The sequence below is a fragment of the Triturus cristatus genome, chromosome 3_1 (assembly GCF_964204655.1).
Source record: "Triturus cristatus chromosome 3_1, aTriCri1.1, whole genome shotgun sequence".
Taxonomy (NCBI): Eukaryota; Metazoa; Chordata; class Amphibia; order Caudata; family Salamandridae; genus Triturus; species Triturus cristatus.
Genome location: NC_140583.1, coordinates 424215977 through 424243804, shown reverse-complemented (window position 1 = coordinate 424243804; position 27828 = coordinate 424215977).

Genomic DNA, 27828 nt, shown 5'->3' with positions numbered 1-27828 from the left:
AGGGCTGTGTGCGAAGGAAGTACTGCGTGTTTACTGGTCTGGTGAGTTATTGACTGACCTAGGTCCTGGGCCAGTCACAAAAGTGTCAACAAGAGTTCAAAACAGAAGAGGAGGCGACCTAAGAAAACGTACTTACAGTAGGGTACATCATTTCAGCTTACTGGTGATGACGCAGCCAATTTTGTGCCTGCGCCATAACCAACAAACCCTAGACGCGATGAGCACTCTCTGATTTCAAGACCAGGTAAACAAAATTTATGAACTGCGATAAAAGATTTATTTTCATGAAAACTGGAAACGTGAAAAGAGAGGGGCAAAAAAGCTTACCTTTCCTAGCTTGAAAGGAAGAATTGCGGACATTTTCTGTGCTCTCTGCTGGCATTTCGTAGAACGATTATTCAGAGGATTAAAGTTCAAAATGTCTGATTAAGATAACATGAATTCATTTCTAGATGTTCTTTTGGAACAGTCAGCGCGTGATAAATGGGGAGCCCCGCAGTGACTGCAGCTGAAGTTGGAAAACGGAGCTTTTTTTCTGAACTACAGTGAGGTAAACATACGATCATTTAGAAATTAAACATCTGCACTCTGTCTGAAACAACTTTATCTTCCATAGATATATTGCCCTTTACACTGCTTTCTCCAAATTGTATATTTAAATTAGCAAAGCAATTTATAGGGATTAAATCCAGGCAGTAAAATCTCAGACTTCACAGACGAATACCAAGCAGAACTGCAGAGAGGAAGCACAACAGAGATGCTGCTTTTGTCAGGGGTAGTGGGTGAGGGAAACCTCCAGCAAAGCGCTTTGTTTCACACCGCTAGCAAGATTAAATGTTTAGCATCTGTGAGTTCATTTAGAAGAAATTCGGACTTCCAAGAAGTGATTAGCGAAGCCCCATTCCACAGACTAATCCCTCCAGCAATTATGCTGTGGTAGAGAGTTGGAGGCAGATTAGATGCTAATCGATGGCGAGTTAAAGAGGAAAGAGCTATCGTCTATAAGAGGAATTATCCCTGGCATTAGTGCAGTCTGTCACCAAGCAGGCGCCATCTTTAAACCAGTCGCACTGTGGTGACCATATGCATTTAACTCTGGCCTGAATCCTGGAAAAATGCATATTGGTTTGCTGAATTGCCGCCTCACTTGTTCTCTAGCTTGCATTGAGTTGATTATGATTCTGGATTGGTAAACATTATCCAATCAATTCCATTTGAAGGTCTTGGTTCTAAATAACAAATTATGAATTTACTCAGATTCTAATAATAGATGTCCCAGGTGCAAGACACAGGTAGGGTACTAGGAGCCTATATATTTTTCTTTTTATGTTTAGATTGTTTAATGCAGTTTTGGCAGGAGATTTTTTGAGATATTATTGCTGGTCTTGCTCTGGGGTTTGGTGTACCCATTATGCGCGATCCCAGATCCTTTTCTGAATGGATGGATGGAAAGACCCATGGCCCCGCCCCACTGCTTTTGTAGTGGCCTAAGATGAGTTGCATTTAGAAGCAATTTTTATTTGCGCCAACATTCGGGACTTAAAAGGTTTGGAAAAGTTGTCTGAAGATAAGACATATCTAGTCATTTATTATATTATTTATGGAAATCCACTTTTATCCAATATTCAACAGTGTGGTTTAAAGTAATAATCAAAGCAATATACCGTTATTTTTTAACACTATTTTTATAATATTTAACTAGCCCTCACATTTATGCTAGATTTTTTGCCGTTCTATATAATGTGAATTCGAACCGAAGATATTGCAGCGCTTTACATGAGCACCAGTTTCATTACACAAGGTCTCGTTTATTTATTTTTAAAAAGCCAGAGAGATTGATTGATTTGCAGGTTGTTGAGCCGATGCTGAGACTCGAATATGGTTCTCCCTTTTTAAAACCTCCTACTCTGGACATAATGCCACAATCTCTCTTTTTCGCTAATCTGGTTCTCTAATCGCATTAGTTTGATTAGGTATGTAAGAATCAGATGTGAAAGAGGCGTGCAACTTTCTCACGGGCAAAGGGTGTCAATAAAAAAGAGAACACTGTCCCATTTAGCAACCCACTTTCAAAGGGTTAATCCCCGAAATCAAGGCAGACTTAGTGCCTGCTTGATTGGATTTTTTTAAAGTGGAGAAGTGTCAATTTCTCCATTAAAATGTACACCTTTTTGTATTTTGATTCAGAGATAAGACCCCATTACAATTGGCTGCAGTAGGATTGCTTGGATGACCAGGGAAATATTTCATTACCCTATCGCCCTCTCGCTTAATGCATTACTTTGTGGGATCTACTTAAACAAGTAAAGTAGGACAAGTGAGATGGACATGCTCAGAGTTTAATACAAATCAGAAGATCCTCCTCTATTCACCCTATAGATGAAAGAACCTTTGTACCAAAAACATCAGTGTCAGCTTTCTGCATTATTCTGTAATGCGTAACAAATGTGATGATCTTCCGCAGGTTGCAGCTCCACATTTGTTTGTTATGACAGCCCCTTGCACTTCTGACAAAGAGGTCAACATTCCTCGAGGTGACCTTCCTGGGACACAACTGAGGGGAAGGCACCCCTGCCTATCTATCGGCTCAGGCAATCAGAGACTTAGTTCACCTACTGAGAGTCTGAATTGTAGGATTTGCCCTTCATAGTTGATGCAAAATTGGAAACTAGTAAAAAGGAGATCCTGAAATCTGGTACTCTCTCTAGATACCAAATGAGAGCCTTTCTAACATTTAGTAAGAGCAGATGTGCCTCTTCAGAATCTTGAGAGCTAGGAAAAAATGCTTGTAATACTATTACTGGTCCCTATAAAAAGGAGAATTCACTTTAAGGATGAAGGAAGGCCCCTACCTAAGACTGATTCTATCCTTAAAACCGAATAACCTAGTTCCCCAAGTCTTTTGCCAAGTGTAAATGATACAAGAAAAAAGGTTTTAATTTAAGCACTTTAATGTTTACTGATTCAAATTGCTCCAATGGTGGGCCCTTGAGAACCTGCAAATCTCATTATGGAAGGAGAGTAATTGAAGGAGGTGTCAAATTGTTAAACCTTCCGAATCACCTGTGGATTAACCCATGGTTATCTGACAGCATATCCCGGGAAACTCTGAAAGTTATGACGGCTGCCCATTGGGTTCTCAAGGTGGAGATTTTCAGACCTAAGGACAACCCATTTTGAAGGAAAAAAGCACCTGAATTAGATTTGACTCCTTGGGAACTTCTTCCCCAGTCATACCACTTACTAAAGGTGGATCAATGACTTTTATAGGATATCAGAGTGGGAGACCTCCCAGAAGTCTGTACTGCTGTTGCTATTGCTGAAAAGTCCACATTTACTTAACACCTCCCTTTCAATATCCACATCAGCAACCTGAGCCTTGCTAAGGACTGGCAATGGAGTGAAGGAACAAGTAGAGGAGATGGGAATATCAGAAGTTGAATCTTCTGACAAAAATGTATTGCTATTAGGAGAGGATACCAGTGTGAGCGATGCCATGCCGGCGTAATCAGAATCACAGATGCATCCATCTCCCTGACCCTGATTAAAAATCGGATGATTAGGTGAGACCTGGCCCTAAGAACTAGGAAAATGGTCACCTCCAAACCTCCCTGCTACTGTAATGAATCCGCTGCTGTTGGAGTGTAAAGGCAAAGGACTCTTGACACATGACTCTGAATCATCTGAATCCTTTATTAGGACAGAGTCAACAATACTAGAAGAAAGTGCTACATGCATTTTAGGATACACGAACAGAGGCAACGGTAGATAAAGTGGATTGTTCAAAATCAAACAGTCTGGTCAAAGGCAAAAGCCCATATTGCAACATAGGAAGGCAACCTAAGCTATAGGTAACACTAGAACCAGTTTCAGGCACACAGTTTTGCAAGACCATCAACACAATATATATTTGGGGGCATATTTACAAGCCCCTATCGCCATCACAATGGCACTTTTCTCGACATTGTAGTGGCGATAGGGGCTTTGCCTTATGTACAAGGCGGCGTTAAGAACTTAACGTGGCTTAACGCCGCCTTGCGAATGAGGCACCCTTTCACACTATACTTAGCATGAAAGGGGCGGGCAATGGGTATTGTGGTGTGTGTTCCACCACAACACCCATTGATTTTGGCGCTGCCCCATATTTACAAAGGTAGTGTAAATATGGGACGGCGCCAAAATTAAGACCAGGGAAAACCTGGTCTTACCCTGGCGCAATAAGGGAAAATGTTTAATTTCTCTTTGTCTTTTCTGTTCCATGTGGGCAGCAATCAGAGAAACAACAAAACACCATTGATTGTTTATGTGCAGGAAGGTGTCCCTGTACTGCACATAACCAATCATAAAAAAAATTATGTCTTGCAACTTAAGCAGCACACATAGAAGTTTCAAAACGCAATTCCAGATTGTGTATGTGCAGAAAGGGACACCTTTGTGAACATCAACAATCGTTCCCCTCAACGCAGGCACGGTTGAACTATGGTGCAAGGGTGCCTGCTTTGGTGCTAGGCAGCTAAATTAGCACCAGTGCAGGGGGAAACTTGCATTCAGAAGTGACAGATGACGCGCTCCACCACTTCCTTGTAAATATGCCACTTAGTCTTACTCTTAAAAAATGTCTCTAAATGGAGGATCGCTTCATTGTCTTTCCTTCAGTCAAGGAGCAGAGAAGCATCTGAAGAACGGGCACTGCAGTATAAATCCTTTTTTTCCTGTAGAATCCATCTTCGGCGTCTTTTGTTAGTTCTCGCTTCCCACTGCTCTTGAGCAGGCTGATTTGAGAAGTAGTTCAGGAACAAAAAAGTCCATGGCTGAGGGAGGCAACACCAAAGCCTCTTAAAGTTAGTATGGAATACAGTCATTTCGCCATGAATGGCACATGCATCATACATCCTAATGTGTTGCCTGTGAGAAATAATGCACAGATGCAAAGACTTAGAGCATGTACCACAAAAATAAAAAAAGTAAAAAATATAAAACATGTCACTGCCTAAACACGGTGATCGTATGTGCACATTTACAATTCAAAATCTAAATATCAATTTACCATTGTCTATAATTGTATTAGAACTGTACAGATGCTTCATAGCAGTATTGATCCCTTTTGAATTTTAATATACATCGCAGGAAAATAGGAATCTTATTGGCACAAAAACGATACTATTGGCCATCAGTTACTGTAACCTTGAGAAATAATTTAACCATACACTGATGGTTAAAATAATAAAAGACGACAAAGAATGATAGTTAAAAAGCATTGCAAAGAATTGGCCCACCTGCCAGGCAATGAGGTGCACTTCGTTTGGGCAGATGTCCACAGGTGGTCGGGCAACATCTCATCACTCACAGTACTAGAGTAGAGGACCACAGGCTGAATTAGAATGACTGTCCCATGCTGTATGCTGTAGTGGCTTAAAGAAACATGTGAATGACAGTACAACTGACCAGTGAATGAAGAGGGATGATCTAAATCCCTTTGTCTATGCAATTCTTTTTATTGTAAATGTTTTTATCATCTAAGGTGGGTGAGACAGCGAATGCGTAAGAAACCTAAAAAGAGAGAACTAATAAATAGTCTCAGCTTTGTGTGACCAGTGAGAGGCAACATCTGTTGTTAAATGTGATTTAAAGAAAGGAAGAGCAAACAATACAGGACGGAAATGGGAATCTTACCTCCCCGTGTCTACAGAGGACCTGAATGGTTTAATCCAACCAGCAGCTGGTCATGAGGGATGTGGAGAAGGGGACTTGAAACCTCAGCCCTTTGTGAGGGAGAGTGCAGGTTGCAGGGAATGGTAATGCCTGGGTACTTTTTTGCAGTTCACAAGTGTCAAAAAAGGATCCACTGGCCATGCCGCACCTGCAATCCGTGCCCCATGAAAGTCCCGTAAGGTTGTCCAACTTAAATTGCAAATGGCTGAGCCTATGTGAACCTGGCCCTCAGTGGCAGAACAGGATACAGTAGAAACGCTGGGCTCTGAGACAACTCTGTATACACTTGATCAACACTTTATAGCCCGTCAACATCCCACTGATGCAGAAGTTCCAAACAGCCCTGGACTAAGCAGTGCGACTGTGCTGACTACCGGGTTTCTCAAGTGTTCCCAATGTACATTTAATGTCTGGCTCAAGCAGGTCATCAGTAAAGGTTCATGAATGTTATCCAATCTGTGAAACTTCCATATGGCTGGCAGCAGGATCGGACTGGGAGAGTAAATAAGTCCAGGCACCAAAATAAACAGTGGCCACATTAGGGAATAAGATGCTTGCATTTTGGCACACTTTTGAACTTGTAAAGACACCCTGTAAAAGTGTTTTGCAAGGAATGGAAGACAGCATGGATTCGAACTTGTTGCAGTCGATGCTTATTTCAGTATCATGATAATCAACAGTAAAAACCGACCCGGAAGACTACAGAAGAGCCAAACTCCAGCGCATGGGCTGGCCTGTCAGCCCGGAGGGTCACGCACTGCCTGACTGCCCTGTAGACCCCTCCAGCCCTGGATGGCAGGGCTGCCATCCCAGCAGAAGCAGCGTGATGCGCTCCGTGCTTCCTTAAGCAGATTTCAATGCAGCGGAGGCTCTGCTTGAAACACGTTTCAGTGGTTTTAAACTTCAATTTTAGGTGAACTCTGACAAGATCCTGGGGCAGGCCAGCAGTGACTAGCTGTAAGCAGGACATTAAAACGGGACCCGTGGAAAGAGAAGAAACCGTTTAAAGGAAGAAAAAAGATGAAAACCAGGCTGCCAGAGACGCATTAACAGAAGAGACCTTTTGGGATGCTCGGGTGGTCTAATAAATGTGGAAAGCTTCAGGTGAAGATATTTACCAAAATGTGACACGCCAAAGGTGTGCCCAGAGTTCAAATACGTAACGACCTGAATTTATTGACATCACTGGCCATGTCGGCTTTCAGCTCTGCCTGCAAGAGACACGTTATTAGCAACTTCATACAACAAGTTCGACGCACCCTTCTGTCACTTTACCATACCCCTCTTTCTGGGGATGCTTCAGGGAGCTTTGGGTCTCTGCCAAAACAATAGTCTCTTAAAATAATAGAAACATGAAAAGTAAGTTGTTTGGGTTCTGATTGTTTGTTTGAGGAGAAGTGAGGTTGGAAGCCTGGTGGTAAGAGTTTTGCTTTTTGGATATTTTCGTATAAAATAGGCTCATTTCATTGCGCCTGCATTTAAAGAAGTAGGGCATATATTTCACTCTCTTTCCACTCTCCTATCTTACCTCACCACCACTTGCCAGTTCTCTCTCCTTCCAAATGAAGGTCTAAAAAATCTGAAAACTTCTGCTGTGTTTTCGTCTATACCCTGTTTCAATAGTTAGACGTTAGCAGATATCTGGATATGAAGGCAAAGAGACGCAATTAGAAAACAGGTTTATTTTAGCTGACATGCAAAAGGGCAGCAGAAGAAGGGGCAAGGTGGTTATACTGCTCCAAGAATCAAAGCATTTATAAAAAAACAAAATTAGTAGGACAGACAAATTTGTGATTGACACACCGAAAGACCCCAACTCTACTCCTACTCCAGAGCAGACCAACCCGAAGGTCAGAAAGTGTTCAGATATCCACAGTTGTCACTAGAAGTGACAAGACAGAGACCTAGGAGAGCATCCATCTAATGCAGCAAAGTTTCTGAGCATCAGGGAGGGAGCAGATACTGGCTCGGGATAGTGTCAGGAGCACGGCAGCCACTCCATTTCACCATTTGACATAGGGCAGGGAGCAGCAGGAAGTGGCGCTGTCACTTTCTCATGGGGTGAGGCCTATGGCTTGAAGTTTAGATTGGAATAAGCAGCAGGCAAGGCGATTCTAGGAAACACAACAAGATGATGGATGGAGTGATGAAGCTTTTCAAACACTCACCCCCAGTCAAGAGATCTGGGTTAAATCCATTGCTCTTTTGTTCACCATGACACCCCAGTTTGGACCCAGCCATATGCAAATTAGTCTTGGCCTTGCTCCCCGTGGGAACAGTCCAGCCCGAACTGCCAGGCCAGGTCATTCCTGGACCTGAAGCAAGCATCCGAGGACCGGTTTCAGGGTATCACCCCACATCAGCCAGGCTAGCTTGATCCAGTGGCACACTGTATAAGGGACCCACATCAGGGCATACATTTAGCCACTTAGTGTGAACATAGAAAACATAACACGATGATGGATGGAGTGCTGAAACTTTTCAAACTTGTTCGCAGTCAATAGAACTGGTGTGGCATGGTGAGCAAACAAATGATGGATTTAACCCAAGACTGTGACTGTGGGTGAATGTTTAACAATGTTCAACATTCCGGCCATCTCTTTGTGTGAGGAGATTGTAGGAGGCTGAAGGTGCCTATCTGGCAGAGGTGGGTGATCAGGCTTTAGGTGAGGGGTACAGAAATAGCATGACACCCATAATGTGGTGAAAATGTCGTGCTGTAGGAGCGCTGTTAACTTTCTCAGGTGTATAATCGGGTCATGGTCGGGTAGGCCTAATCTGGCAGTACTAGAAGGGCTGCTTCAACTGCAGTGACAAGGGCAAAACCGGTCTTGGGTTGCTTACATTATGTGGAGGACCTGGGCTGACAGTTTGGGTTAGACTGTTCCTATTGGAGCAATGTCGAGACTGATTTTCATATGGCTTAACCCAAACTGAGCTGGCGTGGTGAGCACAAGAACGAAGGGTTGGCATGGTACCTGAGTAATAACAGTGGTTAGACTTATTGCAAGCATTCCTCCCAACACCTTTTGTGTTTTTGATGTACCACCCCAAATGAAAGGGTATGCCCAGATGTGGGTCCAGTGCTCTCTGTGCCACTGGAAACAAACTGCACACAACTTATGAGTCCCAATCAGGGCTAAGGCAGTCTGGTGTTCCATTTCAGGTAGGCCCTGGACTAGCAGTTGCGAATGAACTGTTTCTAATCGACCAGGGTCAAGATTGATTTGCATATGGCTGGTCCCAAACTGAGGTTGCATGGTGAACAATAGAATGATGGGTTGGAATGCAACTACGATTAATAGCCAGTGGTTAGACTTATTGCAAGCATTCCCCCCATTTCCCTTTGAGTTCTTGGTGGGTTCTTGCCATTTGTCAGGGTGTCTATATGAGATCAAGGTGAGCAGTTTGTCTATGTGAACACAGGGTGAGTAGGGTGCCTGTGGGAGTGCAGAGTGAGTGATGATTCTGTATGAGTGCAGGGTAGGTGCAGGGACTGTGTAATTGAAGTTTTGGAGGTGTGCCTGTGTGAGTCATAGGATATTGTTGAGCCCGAGTGAATGAATGGGGATGGTGCGCCTGACTAAATGCAGGATGAGTGGAGTGTCTATATTAGTCCTCAGTGAGAGGTGGATCCCTATTTGGTGCTGTGCCTTTGAGAGTGTAGGGTGGGTGTTGTGCACATGTGAATCCAGATGAGTCTTGAACCTGTGTGAGTGTAGAGGTGCATATGATGAGTACAGGATGAGAGTTGTGCCCATTTGAGTGTAGGGTAAGTCATAGTCGCACCAGTATAAGGTGTCAGAGCACTTACATTACATTAAAGTGTAGGAGTCACATGTCACCCATTCTAGTAGACGGTATAGTTTAAGAGTGCTTGTTCTGGTGAAGCACAAACTCAGAATTTAAAACGTAACACCATGGTTTCGGGTTGGCTTTACTAACAAGAACTGATTTCGACCACTATTAGGGTAAAAAAATAAAACTGAAGTGAAAAAACATAACTCTCTAATCTATACCTTGCATTTTGTTTTTAGAGGTTTTATATCGCGCGAACTAGACCCAAAGATATCAGAGCGCTTTACATGAGCACCAGTTTCGTTACAGATGGACACATTCATTTTTGTTTGGCACGTGGAGGTTAAGTGATTTGCCCAGAATCACAGGATGTTGAGCGTCATTGCCGAGGCTTGAATCCCTTTCCCCAACTGCGAGGTCAACCGCTATAGTCATAAGGCTACATCCCCTCCCCCGATTTTCATGGAGCTCACTGTTCTATATTCGGATTTAAACTTATAAACTGCAAGCAACAAAAGGGTCTCCCTGACAGTAGCAGTAATGCACTGATCTATTTATATTATATGCACTTTGTGATATGCATGGTAAACGCGCTTTGCAGCAAGCATTTTAACCTCATGTGCTACTTTATGATGAGTGAAAAATCACCAGAGTTATCTTGATATTTTTATGGTTGCCCGAAAATTGCTGGAGGCAAGGAACGCTGCAGCAGGTGCTTTGAAAACCATGTTGTACTTCAAAACACAGCGCCCCCCCCCATTCCAAAGTCAGCAGCCGGTGCGGTGGCACCGATCGTACAGCTCTAAAGCTGTCCCTAGTATTTGTAGGAGTTCATGGTTAGCAGTCTGTCCATGAAAGTTCAAGATGAGGAATCTGTCTATGTGAGTGCATGGTGAGTACTGTGCCCGTTTGAGTAATGTATGAGCAGTCTGCCCATGACTGTAAGCAGAACATTGTTAATGAGTGAGTGCAGTGAAGGGCTCTGTATGAGTGCAGACTGAGAAGTGTGCTTGTATGATTATTGGTCATTGGTATACCCACATGAGTGACAGAGAAGTTTATGATGAATGTTGGGTGAATGGTGAGTAGTGTATTTGTGGGAGGGTAGGGTGTGCCTATTTGAGTGTAGGTTGACTATTTTGCCTGTGTGAGGGCAGGGTGAGTTCTGTGCATATATTTGTGCAGAACGAGGGTAGTGCCCTTATGAGTGCACGTCTAGAACCGGTCACAGAACACAAATAATCGTGCAGTCATAATAGATATTAGAGGGTCTTTCAAATCTCAAATAGAAGCTCTGATATGGAAAGGCAACACAATAACATTGGCCATGAAGACTCTCTGGTGTCTCTACTCCAGGTCCTCCAAACAAAACTCCTCCAACGATAACCTATGCATGAAAGACATGAAATTACTCTGCATGAAAGATATGAAATTACTCTGGGTAAAATCATCACTAGGTCAAACAGAACGATCTTTCATCTTCCAAACTATGCCTCCCCTGCACAAATAAGGTTAGAATCTGGACTACAGAAACAGAATCTGGCTAGGCAGGGTACATTTATAAAGAGTTGGCAGAACAAGATTCACTAAACTGGCATCTCTGGTCTGAACTTTCACTATGAGGAAACTCACCGGCTGGAGCGTATCTTAGAGACTCCTTACTCAAGCTAGGTCTGAATAGTTTTTGGGAGACATCAGCAGCTCACACAAGCTTCAGAAAAGCGGTCTGTAAATCCATCAAAGTGATCTCCATGGCAGAAGATAAATCCACACTATCGAAAAGGTCACGTGGTTGGTTTATACTTAGGCTGTCTGGTTTTAGGTTTAAACTTATAATAATTGATAAAACCCCACCGGAAGGGAAATAGCCCTCACCAGTGTAAACATAAAAACACCGAAAAAACCCCTGCACAACCACAAACTAAATGTCATTCAAATAAAGGAAAAGGAGAGTGAAAGAGTCATTGTTATTTCTGCCTGAAGGGGCCAATACAATGTAACTTTGTTATATAAGGTAGCAGTAAGAAAGACTGGGCTAACATTCTCCTTGAGCTTATTTTTGTTTAGGGATGTCTCTAAAATATTGCTTATTCTTCCTTTTTTCAGTTTTGTGGTGATTGGTCTAAAGATGCAGGGGTTAGAAGCATGTTTCAGGTGTTGTTTATTTAATTTATAAACTGAGAGAATCAGGAAATATCAAAATCATATTTGATTGTTTGGCTACGTTTGAGTCTTTCACTCATAGGAAAAATGTAGGTTTCATTAGAATCTTTCCCAATTCGTACCATCACATTTACCCACAGAGAAAGGGTAAAAACCCTTCATACATCGGCCCCCTTTTCTAGTGAGTCAGTATTGATAGTAGGTGAATTGCCAAACACTCCAGGCTTTAAACACTCAATGCAAGGTATATGTGAAAAGAGTTCAGTCACAAAGCATCTGGGATAACATGATACCAGACTTTTGGAGAACATGGAATGCAGTGTCACTTGGAATGCTGCTGCAAAAAGATTTTACGAAAGATTGGATGAATTTTGTTTGTATTTGTAGTGATTCAGCTACGTACATGAAAAAGTTGTGTGATGACCTGTCAAAATCGATACCTGAGCTGAAGTGCTTCCCTGTAAGAGATCCTTGCCACTTGTTAGATGGTATGCTGAAAGCATCTTTACAATCTTCAAAGTTAATGAACAATACTATTGACTTTTTAGTCCATTCTGGTGCACTGTTTTGTTATGCACAGAAACTAAAATGCAAATATTAAAATATGAATACTATATTATCCATGTGGCAACCGTTTACAGAGGTTTTGCAGAGTGATGATGCCAAAGGCAAGAAATGTGAGGGTCTTTGGTCACATATTGTTAGTGATTTGAAAGAAAGTACTCTACTGCATTCTTAGATTTTTACAGGAAAGTATGACTGCTGTAGTGGACTTAATAAAAAAACTAAAGTCTGAAAACACCCTTGTCTACCAAATGTTCAGCATAAATGTTGTTGATGTGAAACATTTCTTTGAGAGTAGGCTGGGCGACACTTTTAGTGACTTTGGCACTGTTCGAGGGCTGCAAAAGCGTCCTATATCCCTAGAATGGGCACACTTGACTGAGCTGTTTAAAAGTGAGGTGGAGGAGGGAGAGGGGGCTATAGGGAACAGTCCCCAGAATCCCCCTGTATGAGCTAGGGTACATGTCGGCGGATGTGACTGGTGATTACTGGAACCTGTCCCCTGGTACTGGGTGATGTAGTCTTCCGAATGATTGAAGCCACTTCCTGGTGGGTGGTAGTGTACACCTCCCCCCCCTGTTTCACTTGCTCTCATCTATCTAGGACCCCCTGTTCGACCTCCCTCCTTCCCCTACCGCGCGCTTAGGGTGCGGTTTCCTCCCCCTCCCTTTCCCCCCTCCGGGAAGATGCTCTACGGCCCTTGAACTGAATTTTTGTAACATTGTTTGGGTAGGTGGGTGGGTCCAGGGTGGGATTGGGAGTTGGGGGGATATTGGGTGGGCATCGCTCCCCATAGATATAGTGTCTTGAAGGATGGGAATGTAGCACATAACAATGTACATGGCTGGTGACCTTCCAAGCTATCTTGTGTCATTATCGAAGTGTATCGTAGGCTATACTGCATCAGTTACAGGGTTACACAAGATGTCTGCATTGTATCCTCTGACCTATACATACTTAATGTGATAAATGCAGTTTGTAACTCATTGATCCTTCCCATGTAAATCTTAATAAAATTTTGTGGAAAAAAATAAATAAAAAATAGTGACTTTGGCACTGCAACATTTTCCATGTTAGAATGCTTGCCACTTGGTAAGCAAATAAATGTTGAGGAGCAATTGAGGAACTTTTATTTTACAATGTATGAGTAATAGCTCTTCACCAACCATAGCATTTGAAGCCAACAAAGCCTCACTGTGGTACTCTGCTCAAGTAATAAATCCCTTCCATGAAGGAACATTTTCTCCGGAGTTTCAAAAGTGCTGCCTCATTTTTGACCCCTTCAATAATTCTGAGGGCCTATGCGCCCAGTTCAACACATAAGTTGCAGAACCTGTCGCAGTGAATCACAATCTTCAGGTATACCAGTATTGGCATGGAAAGCTATGTCAGTGGCCAGAGTTAGCAAATTGTACACTGGCTATTTTGGCATTGCCTGTCTCAAGTGCCAATGTTGAGAGGGCCTTTTCACAGATAAATGTTTACATGGGAAGGAAAGAGCGAGCGTGCATGACCAAAGACTCACTGAAGAAGTATTTGATCGTGTACTATGATAAGTTTGATTTGTAAAAATGTATTTGGACCTGATTTACACTGTACGTAGACTGTCTATATACAATGCATTAGCCGTGCAGAAAACAAACAATAACAGCAAAAAGTTCCATAGACACCGTAAAAACACTCTTTCTGTTGTTTTTAATGGCGTGAAAATGTGTAACCACTGATAACACCTGTTTTTTTAAGGTATTGAAATCACTGAAAAAAAAACACCAGAATTTCCCAAAAATAGATACTGAAAACAGGAAAGCCTATTTATACTTAACAACTATGTTGCAGCCAAACCACAAACGTATCTGAACACCGGATTCAATATACTAGTGAAGGAGAAATTCCTAAGATATCGGCTGGGTATACTGCTAATTCCACCCCATCTACCTCCATGGCTGAGGAGATCTGGAGAAATCAGCTGCTGCCTATGCAGCTGTTGAAGAATAAATCTTCCCCACATAATATGCACCTGCACAAGAACGACTTTTACTTCCACGCCCCATTTTCAACCAAAAAGGCAGTTTTGTTTAAATAAAAAGGCATTTGCTCCTACAGACATTCGATGCTGGCCTGTTTCAATCCCACGCCACGTAATTAAATTGCCGATTCACAAATTTGCTCAAAATAGCAGATAGGAGACTGCTTTAACACTCACTCAGTAAAAATAAAACAGCTGAGCAATAAAATAAAACAGATAAATCACAACATCGCTGTATACTAAAGCAAAAGTAAGACTACTCGTAACAACTGAGAAGAGACTGAAACAACTCACAAACTACAGCCAAATCTGGTAAACTTGTTCAAGCAGCGATTAGTTAATGCTCTAACCTGAAATTACGCTTGTAAAATCCATATTGCACAGGAAAACTATCCTCACACAACACACATCCACACCTGAAGCATGGTCACTTTAATCAGGAGAATACTGTAATTTTTAAATTTTGAGTGATGACACTCCAGCCGAGCATATCAATAACCTTGACAAATAAAATATTGGTACATTTGGTTAAATATCAGGGACCTAAATGATTAAGTACAGCTCGGGATAATCAGTACGTCTTACAGAACTTGATAAACTCAGTAAGCACGCCCATCCTGTAACTTCTGTTGCTCATTTCTTAAACGATGCTTTTAAAAGACCACTTTTCACAGTGGAAATTTGCACACGATACATCAAAAATTGAGGCACTTCCACCTTAACCAGGGTTATAATGCAATGCTCATGGCATATGGCCATAGTCTGGGGGAACAAGACCCTCTCCAGGTCAAATCTGAAACTATGCTTTTAATAGACAACTTTGGACAGCGGAAATTTGCACAAAATGCACCAACAATCAAAGCATTGCCACTTTTATCAGGAATATACTGCAATCCTCATTGCCAAGGTCTTGGGGAACAAGCCTCTCTCCAGCATGACTGACTGATTCCCCCTCCTTCAGAACTATTCACACCAGAGGAAATCCGACCTTTTACATGTTCATTTTGAAAATATTTTGTCTTGGCACTACTATGACATTACTGATAGAAACCAGGGGTGGGAGGAGTTCGCAGAGTTGCACTACATGGAATTCTGCGGAGTAACATCACAACTCCACGGAATTCCGCTGAGTTCCACTTCGCCTTACGTGACCATTTGCCACTGCTGAGAAGTCCCAGTTCTCCCCCATTACATGTATTGCACAAGTGCTGAGAAGTGCAGGGAACAGTACAGGACAGTCCCTGCCCATTCAAAGCACTAGAACCAACCTTAGTCCGCAGCTTCTCCCCAGGCTCATATACAATTAGTAAGGGCGTAGTAGAATCCCAGTGCTGGCCTGGTGCACTTACAGCTCTGTGGCGCAGGTTTGTGCTCTTCTCAGGCTGACTCTAAGGGGCCAGCAGAGACTGCTCAACCAGGGGACCCTCAAGTCCCGACAACGGCTCCTGGACGGTCACAGACGCCAGCAGCTTGGCGCCCACAGTTGCCTGTTTACGTGATAACTGGTAGTGCTCCAGCTGACTGTAACCAGGCGCATGGTTGGAGAGTTCGGTTCAGTCAAGCTATAGCACCATGTATTGTTTGCGGATACCCGGAATTACCTGTGACTGACAGTTCTACCAGCCAACCGGCCTCGGACTGTTGCCTGGATGCTCTCCAGCAGGCCGTGGGTCTGTCGGGCTGCTGCTGCTACAGAGTGGGTGGCGTCATGGCTGCTGCTGGAGGATAGGTATGGAATGGCGAGTTGGTCCCTGTCAAGGACACTAACGGTCACCACAGGAGCCTACGGGGCACATAGTAAGAAGTGGACAGCAGTCACCCCCCACCCTGGGATGAGATTTCACCCAGGAAGATCTATGCTGCTGTATAAGAGTTTTATTTTCACTGAAAACAACCAGTTTTATGTTATAGACGTTAAAAGCACGCCTTCACTTTGCGTAGGGAACATGGAGTATTAAGCAGAGTGGCCTCCATCTTAGAAACAGCTGTAATAGTCTCCCTGGATGCCACCATGGCCTTCGACACCCCGTATCTTTGGGCAGTTCTGGAGAAGATGGGGTTTGGCCCGAAATACATTCAATGGGTGCAGCTTCTATATGCTAAACCTCTGGCGCAAATGGTAGTTAATAATAAAAAGTCGGCCACCTTTGTGTTGGGTCGGGGGACCCGGCAGGGATGTCCGTTGTCCCCCCTCCTGTTTGCCCTTGCATTGGAACCATTGGCAGCCTGGATACGCAGAGACCCGATGATTCGGGGCATGCGCTGGTCCCCGGAGTGGGAAGACCGCGTCTCGCTCTACGCAGACGATATCCTACTCTATCTAACTTCTCCGAAGCGGTCCCTGATTGTAGTCTTGGATATCCTTGCTATTTTTGGTAGATTCTCCGATAATCTATTAACGGGAGTAAATCCCTATTGTTTGTCTTGGCAGGAGAGCTGCCTATCCCACCGAAGGGGTGCCCAATACAGATACGAACAGAGGGCTTAAAGTATTTGGGATCCATCACTCCTTTATACCCAGAACCTACTCCCGCCTCTAACCAGGCTGCAGAAAGACATAAACAATTGGAAGTCACTCCCCCTTTACCCCTTTTTAAAATGATGTCTTTGCCGCGGTTTTTATATGCCCTGCAGAATTCCTTAGACCTGGTCCCAACGTCCTACTTCAGGGAAGTGGAAGGTCTTCAGCGGGACTTGCTATGGAATGGAAAGCCACGTATCGCCCTCAGTAAGCTCACCCCGAGGCCGTTTCCTCGCCTAGAGTTGTGGCAATACCACCGCGCCTCCGACTAGTCCAACTTAAAGTCCTTCATAGGGTTTATGTGACTGGACCCCAGTTGGTACGGATGGGGAGAATGGACAGGGGGGATTGTCGACAGGGATGTGGCCAGGTGGGTACTTTTATGCACATTATTTGGGAATGCAACAGTATTCAACCCTACTGGCGCAAAGTACACGACATAATTAACACAGTTTTATCCACAAAATTCAGCTTTGAAGCTCGCAGATGCCTATTGAATATTTGGGAACCGACAGATCTGAATGATTACATGACACAATGGGTCACTTTGGGGCTTATGCTCGCTAAGAGAAACATTGCACAGCGGTGGGGAGCGTCACATCCTCCTACAGTGGGTGACTGGGAAAAAGATCTGGATTGGTCAATGTTCAGAGAAAAGACGGTATATCTGGCCCGAGGTTGCCCTAAGAAGTGGGCCCGTGTCTGGGGCTTGTGGAATTCCTATAGTGGGGACATATGTCAACCGCCCCTGACCATCGGCAGTGAAGATCCCCCTTCACCCTAGACTTTCCAAGGAATATTTTGTAATGATTGATTTTACCTATTGTTCTCATGTAGCCTGACTTATTACTTCCTCTGTACTGTAATCGATAAACTGATGTCTATTAATAAAAAAAGTTTTATAAAAAAAAAAAAAGCATGCCTTCAGAGTTAGGTCGTTGTAGCACGTGTCGAAGCGCTAGGATGCAGGCTTTTCCTTGTGCATTGTTTGTGCTGTTATTGTCTGCCCTGTTATTGGATGCTAATTAATTGTCAGTATGTGTGTCAGATGCCTAGGGGTTTCTTTGGTCTGTCATGGTACCCTTGACTCGATGCGTGAAAGACTCCCGGGATATGTCATGCAGAGCTCTGGTCCAGGCGCTAGTGTGACATCAAAGTCCTGTCTGCTCTTCTTGTCGGTAGCACTCTCCTCACCTCCCACCTCCTTCATGCGGGGATAATCTCAGAGGCCCCAGGGGTCTTCTGTGCATCAGAGATCATGCCAGACAGCTGGGACACTTTCTTTTAATTAATAATTAATACCCGAGTTCCGGCTAGCCATCACTGGGAAGAGGAAGGCAGTGAATGTGAGGGAGTGCAGAGAACTGGGATGAAGAAGGATGGACTGAGAGGTGAGAGGGATGCCCATGCTAGTGTTGCTTCCAAACTATCTTGGTTTTTTAGAGGCCCTCTTTTTTTTCAATAAATGTTGACATTTCGTCAGCCGATCCCTGTTTCTAATGCTTTTCAGAGGTATCTTTCTTATTCAGATTTATTGAACCGAGAATGTCTTCAAAAAGCACCTGGAAGGAGCCAGTCTGTGAGCTATAGAGGGGGTTGTGGATGATCAGGGTTGAGTGCAGATGCTTGGGGCAGGTACCATGGACCCCAGGCAGATATGCCACGACAGAGACACTGTTTTCCCGGGGGAGGGGTGGGATGCCCCCAGCAGTGTCCATGAGCTCTCCAGTCTCGGCTCGGTAACCACAGCCTGTTGGCAGGGCAGAGGTGCCCGGCGGGATATCTGCTCTCTTCCCTCGTTTCTCACCTGCCCTGGGTGCAATATTGGGCAACTCACTGAGCTGTGACATGAGACCCCGAATAAACTGGCTGCCCAGCAGCCCAGGGTTTCAAAAGATGCAAAGCACGCACCTACTGTACTATCTTCATGTGGTTTCTGTTCTTTGGCAGAACATGACTGAGCCTGCATTGAATACCAGGCTGACACAGCAATTGCGGCTCGTGTCCAAGTCTGCTAATGTGCATCGGCATCTTGTCAGGGGACTGGGTGGTGGTTGTTATTCTTTAATCTATGCTGAAAGAGGATGGGGGCAGCGCTACAATGCTACACCAATGACAGGAGCGCGCTCTATAAATGCTAGATACCATAACAAAATATAACAAAACAATACACCTCTTCCGTCTTTAAAAGGCGGCATAATACTAGGGGTGGGTGGCGGGGGCAAACTCCGCCACATGGCGGAATTGGAGTTTATTGCCAAACTTCGCACTCCCAGTGGAGCTCGGAGTTGGCAAAACATAGCAAACTCCGCTGGCGGAGCGGAGTTCACCGCCCACCCTTAATCGAAACTAAAAAAAACTGAAACCAGAAATCCTCACCTTTGGCTTAGAAGCCAAAGTTTTATTCTTGTTAATGTGCACCAAAACAAGGCTTTTATTTCTTTTTAAAACTTTGTATAAATTGTGTTGCTGTATATGCTATGTATATGCAACGGTTTTTATTAATCATGCATAATAAACTTACATACTTACTTTCCTATGAGTGCATAGTGAGAGGTGTATTTGTATGAGTGCAAACCGTGTGTTGTGCTTGTGTGTCTGTAGGGTGCATCTAAATGGTTACAGTGTAAGAGGTGTGTCCTTGTAAGTACATGATAATTGGTGTGCCTGTATGGTTGCAGGGTGAGTGGAATGCCTGTGAGAGTGCAGGGTGAATGGTGTCCCTGTAAGAGTGCTGGGTGAGCGATATGCTTGCATGAGTGCTGTGGTGCATCTGTATGCAGGGGGAGAGCTTTTCCTTCGGAGTTCAAGATGAACAGTGTGTGAGTGTTGTGCCCACATGAAAGCAGGTGGAGCAGTATAGTTGAGTATAGGGTGAGATCTGTGCCCATGTTAGTGCTTGGTGGGCAGTGTGCATGCAAGGTGAGTCGGCTGATACCGTGAGTGCAAGGTGAAGAGTCTGCCCATGTAAGTTCATGATAAGAAGTGTGGCCATGTGAGTGGGGGTGGGAGAAATGTACCTGTGTGAGTGTAGGTATATAGAAAATAACATGAGCCTCCCGTTAACCATGATTGGGTGCAGGGTACAATGTATTCAACAACAGGGTTCAAACAGATATCATTAAGAGTAAAGATTTGACAATGCAAGACAGTTAACAATTCGTTTTTTAAGACTGAATAAGTACAGAAATATAATTCTGAGAAGAGACCATATATGCAAAATTAGCTACTATGTTTTTCAAACAGAATTAAACACAAGACAGTGGCAATGATCAAGGAAAACAATGTACAAACACTCAAAAGCGGCTGTGACCACATAGTGCTAGTGAGAAGAAGCATGTAGCCTGAGTAAAGTGATCTAGTGAGAGCTACAGAAGTAGACAGAATATGTGAATACGTTACATTAACAGACCATTGTATGACCATTGATCAAATTGTAATCCATATGCTCTCAGGGAAAGTGCATGTGAAAAATGAGATTGCTCCTGTAAATATCAATGGAATTCAACCCCAGAAAGTGTCATAGAGACATCGTCAGGATTAGAGAAGTGAAAAAGCACTGTATTCCCTCTGTCACTAAGGGCATTATTAAAAGTTTGGCGGCCCAGTGAGCTCGGTGGTCTGACCGCCATATTGCAAGTTGTCCGGTTTGGCTTGCGAAGACTGCTGCTGGACCATTGACACTGCCAGCCAGCTTTGACCGCTGCAGTTGTGGAGCGGGGCTATGAGTAAGTTGGAAGCTCAAACCACCAGTGATTACGCCTGCCGAATTATGAGTTGCCTCATAGCCAGCTTGAACTTGACGGTCCAACCACCACATCTGAGATGGCGGAAAGGGAGGGATAAGGCCAAAACTCACCTTTACTCAACTCTCCTCCTCTTCTAGCATCATGGAGCCCATCGTTCACATCGTGCCCTGCTCTACCTCCTCGACCACCTTCAAAACCCAAACTTTCGCAGGCTAAATTGGCGGTGAGTCCTACAACTACCTGTTGCCATACACTTCTCAGCAAAATTATGCACTGCTAGCGACCAGGCAAGGGAGATCAGGTCACAAAGTTTTTTACATGTTTTCAGGGATCCCTGTCTGGGATTGTGTCTCATAAATCATCCAAACTACATCTGTTTGATGGCCTCCTAGGCCAAAACACTGGTACTGCACAGGCACTCTGTACACAAATGAACCTGTATCAGCAAATGATATAAAGTGATAGTGATGTGAGCATTAGTTTGTGTTCCACAACACCACCTCCTCAACAATATCAGACCTATCAATCTCTTGATACATATAACTTTAGTCCTTACTCATTTGTCTCACATATTACCACAGATCTCCCATTATAATGCAAGTTATCATTTGTCAAGTTTTGCTAAAGTGACATTGAACTGACAACAACTACAATGAGGCCTAGTGAATGTAACTCTAACCAAGATGAGACACTCTTTTTGCCCCTTCTCACTTGTCTCCCATGTCACTACTAATCTGCACTTATAATGCAGGTTAACATTTGTCAAGTGTTGCTAAAGTGACAGTGAACTCTTGCCCCTTCTCACTTGCCTCCCATTCACTTCTGATGTTATCTGTTCATGCAACTTTCCATTACTCAAGTGTTGCTAAAGTGACATTAAACCGACTACAGCTACCATGAATCCTTGTGAATGGAACTCTAACCAAGAGGGTATAGTCAATGTGACACACTCACATGATTGCACACATCCTAGGTTCTGTTTTAATTTTAAAGAAACATCTGTATGGATGTGTCATTAAAGTCACACACACACCTGCTCAGCTACAACTCTGTAGTAGACTCTCACACATCACCCACATGAAAGGCAATGCCAATCAATGGGAGTACATAGAATCATTGTGAGAACCATTTGAAGGGCACAATGGAAACACTCTCTGCATGATAGCTATGCCTCTATCAGGGGAGCCCTGAAAGGCTGGGGTCCTGAGGTACACTACAGATTTTACATACCTGAAAAACTCCATGTGCACTGGAATTGGGAACTGAAGTATATCAGGGACAACCATTTGCATAACCAAGTTCCATGCATGTGTAGGCAATGGGTAAGCACAACTTAGGAAAGCAAACGCAGCACTTACAAACATCTAGATAAAGTAGCTGTAAGTTACACACTGCAAAATGGACACATGTCCATGCAGAACTACACAAAGGGATGAAAAGATGAAACCCTCTGTGTGTCTACACAATTATCTAACAAAAACACACCTAACACATACCCAACCTAAATCATAGGAAGAAGTGCAAGCTAAATGACTGTGACAGTGGTGAGGCCAAGATTAAATACTTACCACATAACATGTCTTCCAATACACTGTCTGCCCCATCTGGATGTCAACCCACATAGACTTCCATCCAACATATACCCTGGTCCTGTCTGACTCTAGCACTGGCTCCAAGGGCACATTATACAAACCACTTCAACTGGATCAGAAACCAGGGATGTATCACACACACAACTGTACTTACACATCACTAACTATACAACAACATCAAATAGTCTGAAAAGTAATGTTTTTTAAAATCAAACATAGGCCAATGGCCAGTCCAATATGGGTGAAATGTGACACAGCACAATGCTGTGCCAAAACACTAGCGATATCTCGCACTGCCGGTGTAGCTCCTCACAAAGGGGCATTCATTGGGCACTGCAAGCACTTCTAAGATGATACTTGGAAGGAGGTTGGGGCAGAGTTTTAGGGAGGGATGGATTTGTCCTTGGGAGGGGGCTTCTTGGGCTTGGGCTTTTTAGGGCTGGTTAGGTCTCGCCTACGCAGCGCGAATGCGCTGCATAGGAAAAAAGACCTTTTGCGATCGCTTCGGCTTTTCAGCTAAAAACGTGCACGCGTTCCATTGCCTTCAATGGCAACGCGTGCACGTCTGGAGATTCACTTGCGGGAGCGAGCGGCGCCATATGGTAGCAATTATCGCTCCTGCAAGTGAATCACGCAGGCCCCCCTCTTCCCCCTGTTGCTGCGCGAGGTGCGCGCGCCTCCCCCTGCTGCTGCGCGAGGCGCTCGCGCGCTTGTTTTTAACTGCCTGTGTATTACCAACCGCCTACAGGTTTTGTGGAGTCTGACTTTGTCCATCAGCTGTAAATGTCCACAACTTTGTACATCTTTTGTGAATCAAGGTGGAGCTCTTAAGCATTTTCCCCTTGTTTTACTGGACTGAGTTGATGTGCAAAATGCATAAGAAAAAGGTTTGTTAGATCCGTTTACCACAATATTTGTTTTAGCTAAGACTTTTATTTATTTTCCTTTAAGTTCTTTTCCCAACCAACCATGTGTGTCCTTTGTCTTGCTTGATTGCTATTTTATCAAATGAGCGCATTACACTGTGCACCCCTCTTGGTTTTGTGGTGATCCTGTTTGTCTACAGAAAAAATGTTTAAGGCAAATTTGCAAACCTGTTTGAGCAAGAATATACAGAGAGCAAATAAAAACATGTACAGGTAAAACTCGTCAAGAACGTGTGAGTCTGCAGTGGGGGAGCAGGTATGTAGGTTGTTGAAGGCAACCTTCATCTTTTAATACAACGATTTGGATTCCTAATGAAGCAATAAACTTGGGCTTCAGGGCTTTTTGGACATGTTGCTAGCTCTGCATGGGAAACATAATTGCATGCAGAAGGCTAGACTTCAACGACTGCAAAATATAGTTCTTTTTTAATTTGATATGAATCTATTGGAAAGTGAAGTGAAGCGATGTTGCTTAGTTAATAATATATTACACTATTTAAGATGGCCGTTTTCACCCCTTCACCGTTGAACGTGGAGCACGTCTGCCTTCAGTGCTGAAATACTCCTTTCTGTATACAACTTCAAACTTGTGGTGAATTTTGTAAATTGCACAGTGACGCAGAGCTGGCACTTGGTAGGGTTATGGCAGAGATCCTAGTCTGATTTTATTTAAACAGGTTGAAGGGGTTTACCTCAATTGCGTTGGATGGGGGATAGTCCCCTTGAAACTCAAGTTTCTCTCTTTTTTGCACCACCTCCTTCAATTACATAAAATGCTGGGAAGGAAACATCGGGTTTTGGCAGATGGCTGGGAAAATCCGTTATTGTTTTATGAACCCCAACCTTTGAAGGCAGGACGTGAGGCAGGGATTCAGCTTTCAGGGCTTTAAGTGGGCCGGTGCTGAGCACGGGCAGTTTTTTAAAGGGGGCCTCGAAACGGGTCTCTATTGGGCTCTGTTTTGTGCCCTGGCACAAGCGGTCCGTGTTTTTTCCGGACCTCATTGACGGCCTCACAGGCACAACGATGTGCGCGTGCTCACACTGCTCACTTCTCACTAGTGGAGAAGTTACAGCATTACCTCATGCAAGGTGAGCGTTGTAGGGGAAGGGAAATCCTTTGAAGAGTCATTTTCTCTCTGGATTTCCCTTCTCTTTTTGAAACTCAGGAGCAGCAACATTGTCGTGATGTCACCAGGGTTGTAAGTGGAAGCTTTTTCAATATTCTATATAACAAGCCACAGTTCCTGCTTATTTATCTTGCAACTAACAACCATTGACAAAGCCAATAGTCCTGACTTCTTGTAGGTATGATGCTTGTTGTATCATATATCTAGATGAAATGACAGAACAAGCAAAATACAAGTCGGGCGGCGCACTGTGCTAAGCACAGATTTTTAGCTTTCATGTTTTTAAGCCACGCCTCTAATTACACTGGCCACGCCACTCAGAGACCACCCCAGTTTTTTTTATCCCACTCAAAGCACTGAGGCCATAAGAAATCCTTAGCAAATGTGTAGGTAAATGAGTAGTGCAAAGTTGTACGCTGTAAAATTGATTAAGCAGACTAGTTCTGCCCAGCAACTAATATGATTTTCTGGTTTGAGTGCTGCTGTCACAGAGCTTAAAGTGTGCTGACTCTGGGCTTATTTATAGTTTGACAGCTTGCCGTTAAGGTGATGTTTTGCCTTCATGTTATTTCTATCAAACTTAGTTTGCGATTGTCAAGCTTCTTGTACTCTTTTGGGCATGGAAGGTTTGCCATCATTGACATGTTTCGGCTTTCGAGATTCAGTAGGAGGCTTAAAGTAAAGCACTTTGAATGAAAGTACTGCAGAATGCTCAGAGTATCCCATTGCTGCAGGTGCAGCACAGTAAAATGAACGGGGGAAGTCAACTTGCAAGATATTGTGCGCAAGGGAAGCTTCTGGTGACTGCAAAATGGTACTGCTTGAAAGACCTTTGAGTCCATGAAAGCTGAGTTAGAAATAGATTATTGTATTCCAAAAGTTGCTAGAAACTCTTGTTGCTTAAACTGATGTTGACTTTTACATGTTGGAATTTTGTAATGTCTTCCATGTTGAGACCTTTTTGAGAGAGATTCTGTTTGAAATGCGGAAATCTTTTCATTCCTTTTACTTCTTACTATTTTTAAATGCTATTGGTTAGTGACCTTTAGTATCCTAAACAATCTATTAGGCATATGAGTATAATTAATTTTCCTTGACTTGCTACTCTGTGGAGCCATTCTTCAAATGTCCCTGATCTGTCTTGTGGGGCATAGATTTCCTCTTCTTGCAAAGTTTTTAATGTGTTTCGAAACTGCTGTACTGAATGTTATATTGGTCATCTTTTGAAGATTGATTTTACTCACAGACTTTTTTCATTTTTATTTTTTTTTACCTCTTATTTATTGCCTTGCTTTTCCATTGTTTTCCAAGGTGCCTTTGTTTCTTAACCCCTTGTGCACACTTCACAGATTTGTTCCATGTTTCCCTACTTGGAGACTTTACAATTTACTGTGTCTCTAAAATGTCCAGTCGGTCTCACCACCCAAAAAAGCCTTTATCCTCTTTAGCCAAATTGTTTTTTCTTGCATCTGCGTGTATAGTATTCCTTTAGTCCTATATCACACAGAGGGAGGGAGAAGCTGAGATCCCTGTCCCTTTTCTTATTTGTCCACAGTTCTTGTACAATGTATACCTGTAACCTCGTCATGAATTGAGCCAATATACCCATTGATGTAAACGGGAAAGTGAAACAACTTACCTGTCACAAGTGACCTTCACGTATATTTGCTCCCTTTCCAGTCCTGAAGAAGGCCCACTCACTCTTGGAGTCAATAAAGGGCTGAAACATGTCGACCTCTCATGATTGAACATTGAAGCGGTACATCACTTACACATCCACCTCAGCACCGACTTTGTTTTTAATGTTACCCCTTCAGGAAACAGGAAAGGAAGTAATTTTAACTTTCACCATTGTTCCACATCTTTTTCATGACTGTCATAAACCAGATGGTCTCCCTCCGGGTCGAGGAGTGAATTCTGCCTGGAGAACTGGAAACTCAGGCGGTTAAGACCCAATGATGATGCTACTCGCCTAACTAATAAGGTGGAGAGTCTAAATATACCGTCCCCAAAGCTAGAGTGAATGAGTGTTTTTACGGACCTATAGACACCCTGGTACTACTAGACACATGATTCATTCTCCCTTGATTGATCTTTTCTTTTAGCCCATGGGCGTAACCACTTTGAATGGTAGCGTTCTGTTTGTTGGAACCGACTGGGAGGTATACATGCATTGGAATGGGAAGGATATCTTGAACATCAGAGTAAGAACTTGGGGTCAGAAACATTTTTTTTGCCTGGTGTTGGCATACAGACACTTGGGAGCTATATCAAAGATTTTCTTGAAATTGGTGTAACTTACCTTTGAATGCCTCCTGAGTTTTCAGCAGTGAATTGAAGGCAGGGATGTAAAGAATGGAGAGGGAGAAGTTTAAAGGCTCACAATCATCATTGTGATGTTGGGTTATAGGAAAAGCAAATGTTTGTCATTACTTGACTCTTACTGTGTGCTACTACTTGGTGGCTAGTATGATCGGAGTTCTGTATACATAGTGTTGTGTATCTGTTCAGCTAAGTGCCATTTATTAGGTCTCGCCTGGCGTTAGCAGCCCGCATGCGCTGCTCTCGCCATGCAAGGGCCTTTTGGAATCGATATGGATTCCAAGCGTGCACGCGGACAGACTGAAGATGTGCACGCGGGGTGGCGTGACACTCTGGGGACTTTTTTTTTTGGCTCAGCAAACTGTACTTTTCAATATTTTATGCTTTTAATAAGCAGCGCGGCATGCTGCGCTGCTTACTAAATGCAAAAAGCACTATTGATGGCCAGAATGCAGAACAATGTCATACATTCACCCCAGTACAGAGATCTGATCTAAAAGCATCAAATATTGAAAAAAAAGAGTCGGCAATCTTTGATTGTGCTCATTGTTTGCATGCTGGTTTTTGTAAAGCCTTCACATTGATAGCCAAGATAGTGAGTGAGCCCCGCACTGGTCGAGTTATGTACCAAAACGTAAACACAGATGTCAAATTTCACAGTATCCTGACACCTTTTGATGCGGTGTAGTTCAAAGTAGGAAATGTTGGTGTTTTTTCTCCTGCTTATTGGCATTTGTTTTATCGTTTGTGTAAGAACTTGAATGAACAGGTTGGATTGGAGCTGTCTTTAAAGTTGGCCATAGCCTTGTGCGTAGAACTCCTAATGATTGGTATACAGCAAAACATATGTTCTGTTTCGGCACCATGATGATAACATTGGAAGAATGAGTGTGGGTTGGCCTTGCAGAGAATTGAATTTGAACTGTCGAACAGCAGGTCACCCTACTTGTCATCAGTGAGGGCTTAACTTGCTTCTTCCTCCTGCTTGCTGCCCCAGTGCTGCGACTACAGCGCATCTGAAATGTCCACCATGGTTATTCCCTGACCCTCGGGTCAGCAGTCATCAAATCACAATTCCCTTAGAGTTTTATGGGACAGAAAATAGGACCAGGCAGCAAAATAAAAGTGGCCCACCATTTGCAAATGGGAGAGTAAAAAACAAAAAAGTGTTACACATTTGTAGAAGACCCCACTGTGACTTCTGCATGTGCATGGGCTCTCACAACAAAGGTGTGAACACCCTACCCAGCCAGTTATCCACTGCCAGCATTTCAAGGGGAATTATGCAGTGAATATCCATTGGTACTGCATTTAGCATTAGTATGACT